General features: G+C 41.3%; 1 protein-coding gene across 1 annotated transcript in view; it reads left to right on the top strand.

The window, feature by feature from the left end:
• The first annotated feature begins 4,046 nt into the window (after positions 1–4,046).
• LOC115130341 (anion exchange protein 2-like) overlaps positions 4,047–19,773 on the top strand; it is a 78,612-nt gene continuing 62,885 nt past the window's right edge. The window contains exon 1 of the mRNA XM_029661387.2: positions 4,047–4,067. The gene's annotated coding sequence lies outside the window, so the exon portion shown is untranslated. The remainder of the gene's footprint in view (positions 4,068–19,773) is intronic.

The raw sequence follows: 19,773 nt of genomic DNA, 5'->3' as shown, positions 1-19,773 counted from the left end.
GCCACTCGTTTGCAGCTAGCTTGCTGCAAACATAACAGCTGCAAACATAACAAACATAACAAATCATACTAATTTGAATGTCCCAGATTTTAGTTTACTATGTTAGATATAGTCCATGAGACCAGCCTGGGGAAAAAGACACTGGTGGTAGAGCCAAAGATAACATGTAAATGAAGATGCCCCACTCAGGTTGTTTAGGGAGAGGTCAAAATGTACACAATAGTTACCCGGAGGAAAATGGGGGAGGGGTCATGCTTTTTCAATTTCAGTCAGGGAAGGTTTAGAATTTTAGAAATGTATTCCAGGGGAGGGTCGTGTAATTTGAAAATCAATTAAATGTTATATTGCTCAGGGTCTGAGAATTAGTTGCTTATTATAGTATCTCATGTCTGCCCAATGAGGCCGCTCAGTATTGATTCTCTGCTGGCCGGGCAATATCAGCGCAATATCAAGTGCGCCCAGTGTGGTCTCAATAAAATTATCCTTAGCCTACACCAGCCTTTCTCAAACCCTGGTCCCGGCACCAGTCTGTGGAGGAATGATTGCAGCATATTTGTCCTGAATATTATTATTATTATTTTTTTTAGGTCTGCAGCATATTGAGTCACATAAGGAATTGCAGTAGGACAACTTGTGCAACGCACTGAACTATGCATGCAGCCAGTGGTGACCCGTCATTCAAGGCAGATGTTTAGCACAAAAAAAAACATTTTTGTTCCTGTTTTGCATGTTATTTTGACATTAATACGTGTCACATATCAGTTTGCAAACAATAACAATTTTTTTTTTTAAATCATTGTGTTAATAAAGCTGCATATAAACAGGGTCTCTTTTTTTCTTTATTCAGTAAGGCAGCTCCAAAATGTGGGTGTTTCAGCCTAGATAAGTGCTTTCTGTGGTGGTGGCAGCCAGCGGAAAATACGGAGCATAGGGGTTGGTAATGTTCTTTAGTTGTGCCGTGATTGGCTCAGTATTCTGTCACTCATGGGGACACTGCGTCACCACAAAATCTACGAGGAGAGCTCAAAAATTCAAGCCCCTTGGGTGCTGCCATAGAGTTACATTAGAAGTGCCCATCCAAGAAGGCTCAGGGTCATTGGTCACAGATAAAATTACGTCAAATCACGTTATATGTATCGTAGCTTTGATTGGACTGATCATGTCAACATCATACTTTCAGTATCTTAGCTAGCAAGCTAGCAGTCATCATCATGAATCAAGTCAAAAATCTACTGGCAAAGCCTTTTCAATCCTTGTCATATGAAGAGAAATGATGAAGAGAAATTATAGATAAAACATATCGGTGGTCATCGGCAATTGGACATAAACATTACCTAACAAGTTGGAAATCGCAAATTCAACAATGAGTGGTTTGGAAGGAATCAGTGGCTAACTGCAAGCATTGCAAAGCAATCCCTAGACTGCTATTCAGTGGAGTGGGTGTGTGGTCCAAGTCTGGGTTTAAGGGTCTGGGAACTGGGAAATCTCAGACTTCAGTGAGTTCAAGAAAACTGGGAATTTTGGAAAAAAAATTGCCACGACTGAGAAATAACTTTTGAACGGCCATCCAACTCGGAATTCCAAGTCGGGAACTCAGGCATCTTTCTAGAGCTCCGACCTGTAGATCACTGACATCATGATTCAACCTTGTTTTTTTCCATATTTCGCAGTTGTCTTGAAACAACTATAAATCCAGAGAACGACAGACTTTGATGACAAAATTTGCCACGAAGGATCGCCGCACCACCTTCCTGTTCAAGAGAACACAGCAAAACAAGATGAGTCCGAAAATGTCTTGTATGCTGCTGCATAAATGATGTAATATGCCAGGGAGATATGTTTACTGTAGCTAAGATGTAATGGTCTTCTTCCTCCTCTAACGAGGAGTAGTAGGAAGGATCAGAGGACCAAAGTGCAGCGTGGTATGTATCCATAATGTAATTTAATGAGAATGAATACATAATACAAAAAGAACAAGAGAAAACAAAATGAAAACCGAAACAGTCCCAAATGGTGCAAACACTGAAACGGAAAACTGCCTAAGTATGGTTCTCAATCAGAGACAACGATTGACAGCTGCCTCTGATTGAGAACCATACCAGGCCAAACACAGAAATACCAAATCTTAGAAAAAAGAACATAGACTACCCGCCCAACTCACGCCCTGACCATACTAAAACAAAGACATTACAAAGGAACTAAGGTCAGAACATGACAGTACCCCCCCCCCCCCAAAGGTGCGGACTCCAGACGCAAAACCTGAACCTATAGGGGAGGGTCTGGGTGGGCGTCTGTCCGTGGTGGCGGCTCTGGCGCAGGACGTGGACCCCACTCCACCATAGTCTTTCTCCGCCTCTTAACCCGCCTCCGTGGCGCCTTTCGAGCGGCGACCCTCGCCGCCGACATCGGACTGGGGACCCTAGCAACAGGTCCCAAATGGACGGGAGACTCCGGCAGCTCCGGAGTGACGGGCGATTCCGGCAGCGCCGGAGTGACGGGCGATTCCGGCAGCACCGGAGAAACGGACGGCTCTGGAAGCTCCTGACTGACGGGCGGCTCTGGCAGCTCCTGACTGACGGGCGGCTCTGGCAGCTCCTGACTGACGGGCGGCTCTGGCAGCTCAGGACAGACGGGCGACTCTGGCAGCTCAGGACAGACGGGCGACTCTGGCAGCTCAGGACAGACGGGCGACTCTGGCAGCTCAGGACAGACGGGAGACTCTGGCAGCTCAGGACAGACGGGAGACTCTGGCAGCTCAGGACAGACGGGAGACTCTGGCAGCTCAGGACAGACGGGAGACTCTGGCAGCTCAGGACAGACGGGAGACTCTGGCAGCTCAGGACAGACGGGAGACTCTGGCAGCTCAGGACAGACGGGAGACTGGCAGCTCAGGACAGACGGGAGACTCTGGCAGCTCAGGACAGACGGGAGACTCTGGCAGCTCAGGACAGACGGGAGACTCTGGCAGCGCTGGACAGGCGGGAGTCTCTGGCAGCTCAGGACAGACGGACAAAATTATAGTCTACTATCCATAGTTTTTATCAGCCAAATCATTCAGTCACCGCTCCTTAAATACCTCAGTGTCAGTGAAGAGCTTGGTTGTGTTAAGTTAAAATCAGCTCTCGAATTGAGGGTGTATGTGGAGGTAGTGTGGCTTTTGTTAAAGAAAATGGATAAAGCCCTTGTTAATGTAAGATTTTTTAAAATAATAATAAGTGGACCTGATTATATAAAGCGTTGTAATAACGTTGCTTTAGTCTGCAATGCTTTATGCTAGAAGCAAGCTGTAAAATGCTGGGGAAAGACGTGACTCCGATGCATATGGGATATATTTGGTTTGTCTCTGACATTCAGAGGCTGCGCTACAACCTTCCATAGCCGGCCAAGAGGAGACAAAAAATGTACTCTGCTTGAGAAGTAATTATTCTTTAATTGACGTTCAATATTTCAACAGGCTATTAAACAACATACGAACTCTAAATGAGCCAGGAGCGTGCCAGGTAGCCTAAGAGGTAATGAAAATGAATGATTTAGGCCATTTAAAAATATATATTGTGATGCGCGACAGGCTGGCAGGATCGCTCAGCATTTCAACATTACATCAACAACAGCACTTCAACAACATACCTATACATTTCGCATTTAGGCTGTATATGTTTGAATCATTATTTTGGGTATAGGTGAGGGTCACTTTTTTTTTCAAGCGTTCAAGAAACGTCGGATAAAATATATATTTGACTTAAGTGAGAGCCGTCTATTTTCATTTCAGAGAGATACGATTTTCTCCAGGTATTCCTCATGATAAATAACGTATATTCACTTACCATTGAAAGAAATGGTCACTCCCGGTCTGCTTAATAGGGTGGATCTCCCATAGGTACCAATGCATTCGCAGCTGGGTCTGGTCTGCTTAGTTCATTGAAAGTACATGAACCACATAAATTGAGGGAGTGGGATGTCTCGCTTCCTTTTCCTTCTCTGGTCGAGCCATCATGAGAAATATGAAACATTTTACGCACGCGCATCCATAGCACGTCCACACACCAGGCAGCGGGAGGTGAGTCGGGGTAAGAAGTCTAGCTACTAAACTAAGCAGGAAGTGGATAAAATACCTGTACTGTTTGTAAATATGTGAAAATACCATTGTTTAGCCCAAAATAGTGTTATTGTTAGCGAGCTGTCTTCTAAAACTGAAATTCACATTGGTTAGGACTTGACAGGCAATGTTAGCTAGCAGCAGGCTATGATGTCACTTGGCACGATACAGGTTGTAACGGAAAGGTTTTAGCCTCCATGTCTCTGGTTTAGCTAGCAATGCTACTCAGCTAATAATGGGAATGACTGAATTTATTTTGCTACTTTAATGGTATTGTCGATAAAGATGAATATGCCCATTCAAAACGTTGGTATAAGATACATTTTGGCACCCCACTATAGACAACATTTAACTAAAGACGTGAGCTGACTTTACAGTAAAAAAAGAATGATGGCTAAAGCCATGTGACAACAAAGTACAGTAATTTTTTTGCGAATGTGATATAGGTAGGGGGGTACGTCGCAAGGTCACTTAGCCCATTTTTTTTTGACGTTTTTTAAAATGTGGTACACACATCCTATCAACTGTACTTTTTATTATGAACTTTTTGGGTGTACTTGTCACTAAACCATTGAACAATCAGAGGCTGTGTGTGGGGGGGTTTGGTCAGGGGTAACGAGGTATGCGCTTTCATTCATTTTTTGAGTGCAACATTTTCCGTTATGTTGTAAACTCATTTTTCTAACTAAACCACTTATTTCCTCAAAATGCCAAAATTACTCACAGTAAACTATTTTTCTCCAGGTTCTAACCCATTGATCACACCTACAACGTCATTGCGTTTGGTACACAGAAGTACATGCATTTCCAATGGAACGCTTCGTTTGCCTTGCAATATTGCTTTGCAGAGGCAGTTGCAGTGAGTTCTGTGTGGTGCATAGACTGGTTGGTTGTTTAGCAACAAAACCTAGGAGTGTGCAACTATGGGTTAAAGTAGACAGTGTTGGCTTAAGCAATATTTCGTCTCTAATGTTTATTGAAAACGCAAATAAATTTGCACAATGAGCACTTCTCAAATGCATCATTACAGTTGTTGTTTAGCTAGCTTAGCAAATTTGAGACATTAGCATTGACATGACAAATCTGTCAAAACACCTCAAAACAAGACATGATATCAATAACAAGCTGAAACGAGCCACTTATGGTTCGCCACATGTTACAAGCATTTCTTGCCATTTCTTGTGTATGTGCAATCTGAATGACAAACAGAATCACAAAGTTCAACAGGCTGACTGCAACTGCCACTACGTGCTGAAGCAGGGTTCTGTTGGAAATGAATGTACTTCTGCTGGTGTACCAAAACGCAATGAAGCTGTAGGCTAATAAAACTGTCAGGAGGTCTATGGCAGGAAGGATGTGTCTCCTTAGCTCTCCCATGAAGGTTTACATCTGTCATCCATAGCTGCTGACACACTGGCACTACATTGCATCTCATGGCAGTCTCCTGATCTAATGGGATTGGCATATAGTGAGTACGGAATACTATAAAAAATAATAATGAATAATTTCATAATGAAATGGTTCTAGGTGTAAATCTTACCCATAAGTAAGCTTTCCTGTCAGCTGTCGTATGTTCATATCCCTTCTGACACATACTGGACTGGGCTGTGTGTAATTAAGACCTATTTACAGTTCCTTCAGAAAGTATTGCACCCTTGACTTTTTTTCCATCATATTTTGTTACAAAATGGGTTTAAATGTGATTTTTGGTCAACAATCTACACAAAATACTCTGGAAGCTGAAGAAAAATTCTAACATTTATTGAAAATGAATGAAATATAAAACACTATCTTGATTAGATGCAGTTGAAGTCGGAAGTTTACATACACCATAGCCAAATACATTCAAACTCAGTTTTTCACAATTCCTGACATTTAATCAGAGTAAAAATTCCCTGTTTTAGGTCAGTTAGGATCACCACTTTATTTTAAGAATGTGAAATGTCAGAATAGTAGTAGAGATTTATTTCAGCTTTCCCAGTCACATCACATTCCCAGTGGGTCAGAAGACAACATACACTCAATTTGTATTTGGTAGCATTGCCTTTAAATTGTTTTACTTGGGTCAAACGTTTCGGGTAGCCTTCCACATTCCTCCTGATAGAGCTGGTGTAACTGAGTCAGGTTTGAAGGCCACCTTGCTCGCACACGCTTTTTCAGTTCTGCCCACACATTTTCTATAGGATTGAGGTCAGGGCTTTATGATGGCCAGTCCAATACCTTGACTTTGTTGTCCTTAAGCCATTTTCCACAACTTTGGAAGTATACTTGGGGTCATTGTCCATTTGGAAGACCCATTTGCGACCAAGCTTTAACTTCCTGACTGATGTCTTGAGATGTTACTTCAATATATCCACATAATTTCCCTTCCTCATGAAGCCATCTATTTTGTGAAGTGCACCAGTCCCTCCTGCAGCAAAGCACCCCCACAACATGATGCTGCCACCCCTGTGCTTCACGGTTGGGATGGTGTTCTTTGGCTTGCAAGCCTCCCCTTTTTCCTCCAAACATAACAATGGTCATTATGGCCAAACAGTTGTATTTTTATTTTTTCAGACCAGAGGGCATTTCTCCAAAAAGTACGATCTTTGTCCCCATGTGCAGTTGCAAACCATCGTCTGGCTTTTCTATGTGGTTTTGGAGCAGTGGCTTCTTCCTTGCTGAGCGGCCTTTCAGGTTGTTTTATTGTGGATATAGATACTTTGTACCTGCTTCCTCCAGCATCTTCACAAGGTCCTTTGCTGTTTTTCTGTGATTGATTTGCACTTTTCTCACCAAAGTACGTTTATCTCTAGGAGACAGAACGCGTCTCCTTCCTGAGCGGTATGACGACTGTGTGGTCCCATGGTGTTTATACTTGCGTTCTATTGTTTGTAAGATGAACGTGGTACCTTCAGGTGTTTGGAAATTGCTGCTAAGGATGAACCACATTTGTGGAGGTTTACAATTTTATTTTCTGGCTGATTTCTTTTGATTTTCCCATGATGTCAAGCAAAGAGGCACTGAGTTTGAAGGTAGGCCTTGAAATACATCCACAGGTGCACCTCCAATTGACTAAAATAATGTCAATTAGCCTATCAGAAGCTTCTAAAGCCATGACATAATTTCCTGAATTTTCCAACCTGTTTAAAGGCACAGTCAAATTGGTGTATGAGAACTTCTGACCCACTGGATTTGTGATACAGTGAATTATAAGTGAAATAATCTATCTGGAAACAATTGCTGGAAAAATGACTTGTGTCATGCACAAAGTAGATGTCCTAACCGACTTGACAAACTATAGTTTGTAAATAATACATTTGTGGAGTGGTTAAATAACGAGTTTTAATGACTCCAACATAAGTGTATGTAATCTTCCAACTTCAACTGTAAGTATTCAGACCTTGAAACATGTTAGAAACACCTTTTGGCAGCGATTACAGCTGTTAGTCTTTTTGGGTCAGTCTCTAAGATCTTTGCACATCTGGATTGTACAATATGCCCATTTATTAAAAAATATATATATTCAAGCTCTGTCAAGTTGGTTGTTGGATTAATGTTATAAAGCCCTTTTCAAGTCTTACCACAGATTTTCAAGCAGATTTAAGTCAAAACTGTAACTAGGCCATTTAGGAACATTAAATGTCATCTTGGTAAGCAACTCCTGTGTAGATTTGGTCTTGTGTTTTAGATTATTGTCCTGCTGGAAGCTGATTTTGTCTCCCAGTGTCTGTTGGAAAGAATACTGAACCAGGGTCTCCTGATTTTGCCTGTGCTTAGCTGTGTTCTGTTTATTTTTATCCTAAAAAAAGCTCCCTAGTACTTGCCGATGACAAGCATAACCATAACATGAGGCAGCCACCACCATGCTTGAAAATATAAAGAGGGATGTTTTGGATTGTATTTGTATTCAGAACAAAAACATATATTTTTTTGCAGTATTACTTATGTACCTTCTTGCAAACAGGAAGCATGTTTGGATAATGTTTTATTCTGTACAGGCTTCCTTTTTTCACTCTGTAATTTAGGTTAATATTGTGCAGTAACTGCAATGTTGTTGATCCATCCTCATTTTTCTCATATCACAACCATTACACTCTGTAACTGTTTTAAAATCATGGTGAAATCCCTGAGCAGTTTCCTTCCTCTCCGGTAACTGAGTTGGAAGGACGCCTTTATCTTTGTATTGACTGGGTGTATTGATACACCATCCAAAGCCTAATTAATAACTTCACCATGTTTAAAGGGATATTCAGCGTCTGCTTTTTCTACCAATCGGTGCCCTTTGCGAGGCATTGAAAAACTTCCCTGGTCTTTGTGGTTGAATCTGTCCTTAATTCACTACTTGATATGTGTGGGGTATAAAGATGGGGTAACAAAATCTTGTTAATCACTATTATTGAACATGCAACTTATTGTGTGATTTGAAAAGCACATTTTTACTCCTGAACTTATTTAGGCTTGCAATAACAAAGGGATTGAATACTTATTGACTTCACACATTTTGGATTTCCATTTTTTTAATGAATTTCGAGAGTGTTCTACAAACAAAATTCCACTGACATTATGGGGTATTGTGTATAGATCAGGCTGTAACGCAACAACATGTGGAAAAAGTAAAGGTGTGAATACTTTCTGAAGGCACTGTAAATTAGACTTGATTTGACGGAAAAACATTTAGGTTTTATTGTTACATGGTAAGGCTAACCATCCAAAGAAGATCAGTGACTTATAAGTGAACGCAGCTATTTAGGATCTAATTGATTTGTTAGCTTTTTGATAAAATCTTCAGAGTCAAGCAAAACTATGAAGTCCTGCCTACCTAAAAGACAGTTGACATTTCTAAAGGTGATACTTATTCACCTGCCGACCCTGTTCTCATCTACCCACCCCAGCCACTAGCACATACTGTCATATTTGATTCACAATCCAGCTGAGAAAGTCTAGTTTACTTCATCGGAGGGCTTGGAAACCGAACATTTTACATTTACATTACATTTAAGTCATTTAGCAGACGCTCTTATCCAGAGCGACTTACAAATTGGTGCGTTCACCTTAAGACATCCAGTGGAACAGCCACTTTACAATAGTGCATCTAAATCTTTTAAGGGGGGTGAGAAGGATTACTTTATCCTATCCTAGGTATTCCTGAAAGAGGTGGGGTTTCAGGTGTCAGGTGAACATGTTTGATTTAGAGAAATACGTTGTGTCTGTATGTTTAGGAGCTGGAAAATCATTAGATGAAAAGTTTCCAGCCTTCTCTGCCGCTTATCCAAGAACACACCGGGGTGCTGTAGGAACCTATCTCCACTCTGGGGTTGTGATCTCAGAGCTATGGTTTGTTTTCTTTGGCTCCACTGGAGGAAATCAAGCAGCCCCATTGTGAAATGATCAGTCATGACTGAGCATTGTGTAACAATATCAATGCACTACCGACACGGCTGATGGAACACTCGACATAAGTTACTTTATTGAGTATTGCTTTCGTCATACAGAAGAAAAGGCGAAAGTCAAACACCTCCCTCTTGAGTTCTTATCAAGACTTCTTGTCACTCTTTGTTTATTTTCCTTTCCGCTTTCCTTCTGGATTTGAATTGGCTCAGTACTTTATCCGTCAAGGTAAACAAATCTCCCTTTAAGTCTCCAAAGGGCTAGAGAAACTAACATAAAGGCATTTATATCACAATTATTTCCTATGGTTATGATGCACAATTTTCTAAACTTGCTCTACTTAGCAGGCATCAAATAAGCAGTGTTACTTTGATTTAACTCTTTGGATAGCCTACTATTTGGCCAACAATAGTATTGATTTCAAGTTTAAACCGCATTAAGCTCTGTGCAGCCTCATTTGGTACATCTCATTTTCCACTGAACCACAAACACTGTTTGGCGCCAATGTTCCCTCTAAGCTGCGAGCAGCTCCCTGGAACTGCCGTGCACAAGATTGAACTTCACTCAACTTTCTAGAGTTTTCTCTGTTAACACTATCAATGTTTCCCTTTATTGTGGGAATTGTGAGCAAATCACCACAATATTAGAAATGTTCAATGGAACATACCTAAACAAACAAACTATGCAAGAGATGTTGTTGGCAGAACACATCATAGTAGGATTCTATTGCATTGACAGGGAGGACTCCGGTCCATACTCTACACAGACCGGTGCGCCATAACCAATCAGAGCTGCAGTAGGCCTAAATGCAAATAGACCATTGTCATATATGGATCTGTGCCATTCACTTTGAACTGGACTGTTTTTACAGCATGAGCGGTCTTGAGTAGACACGCTTGTTTTGAGATCAAAGTAAGAGCGACGTGTCTACATTTGTTCATATCCTTTGCTGTACCAAACAAAACTATGAACTCAACATGCAACAATTAAAAAAGATAAAACTGAGTTCAATATAAGGAAATCAATCAATCAATTCATTAGGCCCTAATCTATAGATTTCACATGACTGGGAATAGTTCACAGATACCTTTTTTAAAAAGGCAGGGGTGTGGATCAGAACTAGTCAGTATCTGGTGTGACCATTTGCCTCATGCAATGCGACATCTCCTTTGCATATTATAAAAAAAAAAAAGAAGTATATATTTGTATATAAAGTTAGCATCGAGATGATCAGGCTGTTGATTGTGGTCTGTGGAATGTTGTCCCATTCATCTTCAATGGCTGTGTGAAGTTGCTGGATATTGGAGAGAACTGGAACACGCTGTTGTACATGTCGATCCAGAGCATCCCAAACATGCTCCATGGGTGGCATGTCTGGTGAGTATTCAGGCCATGGAAGGACTGGGTCATTTTCAGGTTCCAGGAATTGTGTGAAGATCCTTGCGACATGGTGCCGTGCATTATCATGCTGAAACGTGATGGAACAACAATGGGATCTCGTCACGGTATCTCTGTGCATTGAAATTGCCATCGATAAAATGCAATTGTGTTTGTTGTCTGTAGCTTATGCCTGCCAATACCATAACCCCACCTCCACCATGGGGCACTCTGTTCACAAAGCTGACATCCGCAAACCGCTCCCCTACACAACGCCATACACGTGGTCTGCAGTTGTGAGGCCGGTTGGACGTACTGCCAAATTCTCTAAAACGATGTTGGAGGCAACTTGAATTAACATTAAATTCTCTGGCAACAGGTCTGGTAGAAATTATTGCAGTCAGCAATGCCAATTGTACGCTCCCTCAACATGACATCTATGGCATTGTGTTGTGACAACTGCACATTTTAGAGTGGCCTTTTATTGTCCCCAGCACAAGGTGCAACTAGGGCTGATGCGGTGACCATATTGCCTGCGTTCACTAGTCTTGAAGGTAGTCAAATTCCACATGACCGTTTTATTCACGTTAATTAGCCTTCTCCAAGCTCTGATGCTGCTGGTCATTAGTAGCCTACCAAACTTGCTAACTGCCTGGTACTCAGCACTCTATTGTCTCTCTAATCATTCTCACATCAATGCAAATGTTATCGAAAATCTAATCAAACACTTCATGAGAGCTCATGTTGCGCTACATTTCTATAGGCTATGCAATTGTGCGAGAACAGTGTGTGATGGCCTCTATTAAATCGATGATCCCATCAGCTTTCTATAGGCTAAGCCTACTATATTTATTTTCTTAACTTTCCTAATACTAAGCACATTGCTTCTCTTTACAACAGGAGTATAGCCTACCTGGCTGGCATGAAAACGAACCACGGGAAAAGCGTCCTCCATTCGCTATTTAGGTGCGTAGATTACATAATTTTTTCCCCCCTGCCCCTGTTTCGAGACAAGTACATAATAATGGTCCATTCTAAATCAAAACAAATTTCACACATATATGTAAATACAATATTAAATCAAGAAGTCTGATGGGTCATTGGTGACAGTATTAGCCTATCACTTGTGAATAACATATTATCACTTGTGAATGATGCAAGAAACAATTTTTTAGAATCATAGTCGCACACCTAATGTAGCCTAGCCCATAGGCCTATATGTTTTCCTAAGGTTTGTATCACAACTAAGGTGGCCAAATAACAAAATTAAGCACATCAATCCGCTTACAATGGGCGTAGAGCCTAACTGGCATACTTAAGCAGCGTGTGTGTTTTCTAGTTTAGGGAAGATCATTTTCACCATAAAATACACATTTTATAGTAAAAGCATTACTTTTGCTTGTGGCCTACTATCTTGTGTGCATTGCTGCGCTTATAATGTGAAAAAATGGCCTAATAGTTTATCAACATTTTAAGCTAAACGTTCAGATCTGTTGGTCAGCCTCATTGCATAAAAAAGTTTTGATGCTAGTGGTTGTATTAATTTGGGATTTATCGCATCTCACAACTGTCCCTGACTATGTTTGGAATATTTATTTCTGACACAGAATAGAACAGATTAACTTTTGTACTATGGGGGATAGTAGATTGACATAGGCTAGTGCTTTTGCTGTTCGTTAGGCCTAATCATCTTGTTGGCTGACAAAGTAAATGTGGACAGTTCTTCCACTATCTTCAATATGCACTCCAGAATTGGATAAGAATGAAAGCAAATCAAATTTTATTAGTCACATACACATGGTTAGCAGATGTTAATGCGAGTGTAGCGAAATGCTTGTGCTTCTAGTTCCGACAGTGCAGTAATATCTAACATTCACAATGACTTCATAATACACACAAATATAAGGGGATGGGATAAGAATATGTACGTATAAATAAACTCAGGGGGAAAAAAGAAACGTCCCTTTCTTTCAAAGATTATTTGTAAAAATTCAAATAACTTCAGATCTTCAATGTAAAGGGTTTAACAAGTGCAATACAGCAAATGAAAGATAAACATCTTGTTAATCTACCCATCGTGTCTGATTTTTAAAATGTTTTACAGCGAAAACACAACATATATTTATGTTAAATGACCACTAAATTCAAAAACACACACAGTGATTTTTCAGTCACAAAAGCATAAATATAGATAAAATGAATCACTAACCTTTGATTATCTCCATCAGATGATACTCATAGGACATCATGTTATACATGTATTGTGTGTTTTGTTCGATAATGTGCATATATATATATAAAATGATTTTGCAGAAATACTCACAATAAACATTGATAAAAGATGCAAGTGTTATTCACAGAATTAAAGATAAACGTATCCTCTATGCAACCGCTGTGTCAGATTTTAAAAAAACTTTACGGAAAAGTGCAAGGGGTCCTAGTTCCACAATAAATCGTTGTTTTGTTCCATAATGTCCATTACTAGTGTCCAATTAGCTGCATTTGCTACCACTTTCAGCTCACGTGCCCAAAAGCTGACGCTGGTCCAGGCGAACTCAAAAAAACTTCAAAAATATATATTCCAGGTCGAATAAACTGGTCAAACTAAGTAGAGAATCAATCTTCAGGATGTTATTTTCATATATATCCAATAACGTTCCAACCGGAGCATACGTTTTCATCTGCAGCCAAATGGAATGATGGTGATATCAACAGACAAATGCGCAACAGCGAAATTGCATTCTGCCAGGACAGTGACTCATACCAGAGGCTCAATTCCACCTTCTACTGAATGAGGACATCTAGTGGAAGGCGTAGGAAGTGCTAACAGTGCTATCTTGTTTGGAAGTGAAGAGGCGATGACTTAAAATTAGACCCGCATTCAGAATTTCACTTCCGTTTGGAAGATTGCCTGCCCAATGATTTCTGTTATACTCACAGACATAATTCAAACAGTTTTAGAAACTTCAGAGTGTTTTCTATCCAATAGTAATAATAATATGCATATATTAGCAATCTAGGACAGAGTAGGATGCAGTTCACTATGGGCACGCAATTCATCCAAAGTGAAAATACTGCCCCCTATCCCCAACAAGTTTTAAACACTGTTTTTCCATGCTTGTTCAAAGACCCATTCACAATTAATGGACATGCACCTGTGGAATGGTCGTTAAGACACTAACAGCTTACAGACGGTAGGCAATTACGGTCACAGTTATAAAAACTTAGGACACTAAAGAGGCCTTTCTACTGACTGAAAAACACCAAAATAAAGATGCCCAGGGTCCCTGCACATCTGCATGAATGTGCCTTGGGCATGCTGCAAGGAGGCATGAGGACTGCAGATGTAGCCAGGGCAATAAATTGCAATGTCTGTACTGTGAGACGCTTAAGACAGCGCTACAGGGAGACAGGACGGACAGCTGATCGTCCTCGCAATGGCAGACCACGTGTAACACCACCTGCACAGGATCGGTACATCTGAACATCACACCTGCGGGACAGGCACAGGATGGCAACAACTGCCCAAGTTACACTAGGAATGCACAATCCCTCCACCAGTGCTCAGACTGTCTGTGTACAATGGGCTGAGAGAGGCTGGACTGTGGGCCTCTAGGCCTGTTGTAGGCCTGACATCACCGGCAAACACGTTGCCTGTGGGCACAAACCCACTGTCGCTGGACCAGACAGGACTGGCAAAAAGTGCTCTTCACTGACGAGTCGCGGTTTTGTCTCACCAGGGGTGATGGTCGGATTTGCGTTTATCGTTGAAAGGATGTGCGTAACACTGAGGCCTGTACTCTGGAGTGGAATCTTATTTGGATTTGGAGGTGGAGGGTCCGTCATGGTCTGGGGCGGTGTGTCACAGCATCATCGGACTGAGCTTGTTGTCATTGCAGGCCATCTCATGGTACCCTTCCTGCAGGCTCATCCTGACATGATCCTCCAGCATGACAATGTCAACAGCCATACTGCTTGTTCTGATTTCCTGCAAGACAAAAATGTCAGTGTTCTCCCATGGCCAGCAAAGAGCCCAGATCTCAATCCCATTGAGCACGTCTGGGACCTGTTGGATCGGAGGGTGAGGGCTAGGGCCATTCCCCCCAGAAAAGTCAGTGAACTTGCAGGTGCCTTGGTGGAAGAGTGGGGTAACATCTCACATCAATAACAGGCAAATCTGGTGCAGTCCACGAGGAGGAGATGCACTGCTGTACTTAATGCAGCTGGTGGCCCCACCAGATACTTACTGACTTTTGATTTTGACCCCCCCCCCTTTGTTCAGGGACACATTATTCCATTTGTGTTAGTCACATTGTCTGTGGAACTTGTTCAGTTTATCTCTGTTGAATCTTGTTATGTCCGTACAAATATTTACACGTGTGCTGAAAATTAACACAGTTGACAGTGAGAGGACGTTTCTTTTTTTGTTGAGTCTATATGGATGAGCGATGGCCGTGCGACATGGGCAAGATGGTATAGGATACAGGATATACATATGAGATGAGTAATGTAGGATATGTAGACAATAATAATAAAGTGACGTTATTTAAAGTGACTAGTGTTCCATTTATTTAAGTGGCCAATGATTTCAAGTCTGTGTGTAGTTAGCAGCGTCTGATGGCTATTTAACAGTCTGATGGCCTTGAGATAGAAGCTGTTTTTCAGTCTCTCGGTCCCAGCTTTGATGCACCTGTACTGACTTCGCTTTCTGGATGATAGCGGTTGAACAGGCAGTGGCTCGGGTGATTGTTGTCCTTGATGATCTTTTTGGCTTTCCTGTGACATCGGGTGCTGTAGGTGTCCTTGAGGGCAGGTAGTTTGCCCTCAGTGATGCCTTGTGCCGACCGCACTACCATCTGGAGAGCCTTACGGTTGTGGGCTGAGCAGTTGTCGTACCAGGCGGTTATAAAGACCGATGCTCTCGATTGTACATCTGTAAAAGTTAAGAGTTTTTGGTGACAAGCCAACTTTCTTCAGCCTCCTGAGGTTGAAGAGGCGCTGTTGCACCTTCTTCACCACGCTGTTTGTGTGGGTGGACCATTTTCAGTTTGTCCGTGATGTGTATGCCGAGGAACTTTCCACTACTGTCCCATCGATGTGGATGGGGTGATGCTCCCTCTGCTGTTTCCTTAGGGGCGTCAGGGTAGCCTAGTAGTTAGAGCGTTGGACTAGTAACCGGAAGGTTGCAAGTTCAAACCCCCGAGCTGACAAAGGTACAAATCTGTCGTTCTGCCCCTGAACAGGCAGTTAACCCACTGTTCCTAGGCCGTCATTGAAAATAAGAATTTATTCTTAACTGACTTGCCTAGTTAAATAAAGGTCCTCGAACATCTCCTTTTGTTTTGTGGACGTTGAGTGAGGTCACACGTCTGCAAACTTGATGATTTGAGTTGGAGGCGTGCATGGCATGCAGTCATGGGTGAACAGGGAGTACAGGAGAGGGCTGAGAATGCACCCTTGTGGGGCCCCAGTGTTAAGGATCAGCGGAGTGGAGATTTTGTTTCCTAACATCACCACCTGGGGGCGGCCCGTCAGAGCCCAGGACCCAGTTGCACAGGGTGGGGACGAGACCCAGGGTGTCGAGCTTAATTACGAGTAATCTGAATAACTCTAAATTAAGCATTTACTGTAGGAGTACCTATGTCTTTGTTAATCGCTCAATGGAGAATAGCCGCATGTACGCACTCCCTTAAATCATTTGGATAAAACATGCTTTCTATTTTTTTGATTCAGCTTTGTTCAATTGTGTTCTTCATACTATAATATAAAATAATGCCACCGAATTCTAAGTAAATTAAACCGGCAGTTATTTGCTTGACATTCACCGGCTTTACCCTAGGTCCACCTGTGTAATGATCATGCGGTTAAATCGGTGTCTTGATATGCCACACCTGTCAGGTGGATGGATTATCTTGGCAAAGGAGAAATGCTCACTAACGGGGATGTAAACACATTTGTTCACAGAATTTGAGAGAGTTAAGTATTTTGTGCCTCTGGGATCTTTTATTTCAGCTCATGAAACATGGGACCAACACTTAACATGTTGCATTTATATTTTTGTTCCGGGTAGTTAGTGAGTTATTAGCCCAGTTATAGATGATTTGTAGTCAGCAATGGGGGAGTGATTGCTTCCTACAGGAACACAAAATCTGTGCATTCTTTTGAAAAACAAGTCGGGTAAAGTTTTTTTTCTGTTGTATTTTGAGACCGGCTTGAATAACCTAAGTAGCCAATAGGCAGAAGGTAGCATAATCTGATTCTCTGTAATAGTGGTATGGGAAAAATTATGCATTTCATTTTGTTAAGTGGTTTCTTGCATCAAAGAATGCAACACATTTTTGTGGATGAACAGGTTAATGTCAAGCCCTGCATGTAGACCGACATTGAGCACCACACATTGGCTGCTACTGTAGGCTGAATGAATAAACGGCTATTGCCATGTTAAAATGTAATGGGATGCATTTTCTCCATTTGTATTTGATGGTAGGCCTACATTAAAATCAAATTGCCACAGTAGCCTACTCGACCACTGTTAAAACTAACTTAAAGCAGGCACAGGCGGTGTTCACAGAATTTTCACAATGTTCAATTTTGAGCTCAGTGACAAAACATTTGAGGGAATGTTGTTTGGTGCACTTACAAACTTCACCTCCCAGTCTTACTCCGTTTATACTGCCTCCCCTTTGTGTCCATTGTGATGCGCCGTCTGTCAGTATGATGTTAGTTCCCAGCGTGGCCTAAAACCATGACCTCAATCAGGTCAATCCCATCTCTCTCTGCACATATTGTTAATCTCAGACCAAACATGAAACAAAGTATGTGGTCCTTATGAACATCATGAATGTACTGTACTGAAATATCATCTGGATGACAATTGCTATTAGTCTATTCATGCCAACATTAATGCGAAAGACTTAGATTCCCTGAGACAATATTCAAAATGTCTGACACTGCTGCAGTCTGTAAATGTGTTCCATTTTCCAAAGACTACATTGAAGACACAAGAAGCATTTAGATTTCCACCTGGAATAGTAATAGCCTATCAAATTCAGCCTACAGCTAGTGTATCATGTTATTCATAGCACATGATTTCCCAGGAATTTGAAAGCCTCTGTGTGTTTGAGACTGGAGTAAGATTTCATGATCATTGTTCAGATTTTCTCCACGCCTCAGTCTGAGTCTTTTGGGACCAACTTGCGGGCCAACTCAGCTTATTACAAAGAGACACCTGGTCAAAGCTTCACATTTACCATTAATGTCTTGTGAGAAAAGTGACTGACATTTTGTACTGCCAATGCAACCTGAGATGCTCTCTGCTCAGTGGTCTTTCTTAGTACCTAATCAGTTATGCTGGCTGGGTCCACAACTGTTTGGTTTTTACATTTGCCTTCACAACAGAAGTTGTTAAGTGGATATGCACTGAATAACATTCATGGGGTCATCCACACTGACATTTGACATGGGGTGGTATGGTCTGTATGCAGGCCTAAACATTTGGCAGGGTCAGTGGTATGCAACAGTTGCTGTAACACTGACCATAGCTTGAACTAGAGGTTGACCAATTATGATTTTTCATTACCGATTTATTGGAGGACCAAAAAATGCCGATACCGATTAATCAGACAATGTTTTTATTTATTTGTAATAATGACAATTACAACAATACTGAATGAACACTTATTTTAACTTAATATAATACATCAGTAAAATCAATTTAGCCTCAAATAAATAATGAAACATGTTCAATTTGGTTTAAATAATGCAAAAACAAAATGTTGGTGAAGAAAGTAAAAGTGCAATAAGTGCCATGTAAAAAAAAAAAAGCTATCGTTTAAGTTCCTTGCTCAGAACATGAGAACATGTGAAAGCTGGTGGTTCCTTTTAACATGAGTCTTCAATATTTCCAGTTAAGAAGTTTTAGGTTGTAGTTATAGGACTATTTCTCTCTGTACCATCAGTATTTCATATAGCTTTGACTATCGCATGTTCTTATAGGCACTTTAGTATTGCCAGTGTAACAGTATAGCTTCCCTCCCTCTCCTCACCCCTACCTGGGCTCGAACCAGGAACACATCGACAACAGCCACCCTCGGAGCATCGTTACCCATCGCGCCACAAAAGCCGTGGCCCTTGCAGAGCAAGGGGAACAACTACTTCAAGGTCTGAGTGAGTGACTTCACCGATTTGAAAAGCTATTAGCACATACCCCGCTAACTAGCTAGCCATTTCACATCGGTTACACCAGCCTTATCTCGGAATTGATAGGCTTGAAGTCATAAACAGCTCAATGCTTGAAGGACAGCGAAGAGCTGTTGGCAAATTGCACGAAAGTGCTGTTTGAATGAATTCTTACGAGCCTGCTGCTGCCGCCTACCACCGCTCAGTCAGACTTCTATATCAAATCATAGACTTAATTATAACATAATAACACACAGAAATACGAGCCTTAGGTCATTTAATATGGTAAAATCCGGAAACTATCATTTAGAAAACAAAATGTTTATTCTTTCAGTGAAATACGGAACCGTTCGGTATTTTATCTAACGGGTGGCATCCATCCATAAGTCTAAATATTCCTGTTACGTTGCACAATCTTCAATGTTATGTCATAATTACGTAAAATTCTGGCAAATTAATTCGCAACAAGCCAGGCGGCCCAAACTGTTGCATATACCCTGACTCTGTTGCACAGAATGCAAGAGAAGTGACACAATTTCCCTCGTTAAAAGAAATTCATGTTAGCAGGCAATATTAACTAAATATGCAGGTTTAAAAATATATACTTGTGTATTGATTTTAAGAAAGGCGTTGATGTTTATGGTTAGGTACACTGGTGCAAAGACAGTGCTTTTTTCACGAATGCGCTTGTTAAATCACCCATTTGGCGAAGTAGACTATGATTCAATGATAAATGAACGGACACCACACCG

This window comes from Oncorhynchus nerka, linkage group LG6, assembly GCF_034236695.1.
Source record: "Oncorhynchus nerka isolate Pitt River linkage group LG6, Oner_Uvic_2.0, whole genome shotgun sequence".
Taxonomy (NCBI): domain Eukaryota; kingdom Metazoa; phylum Chordata; class Actinopteri; order Salmoniformes; family Salmonidae; genus Oncorhynchus; species Oncorhynchus nerka.
This window is presented reverse-complemented; position numbering and strand designations above follow the sequence as displayed.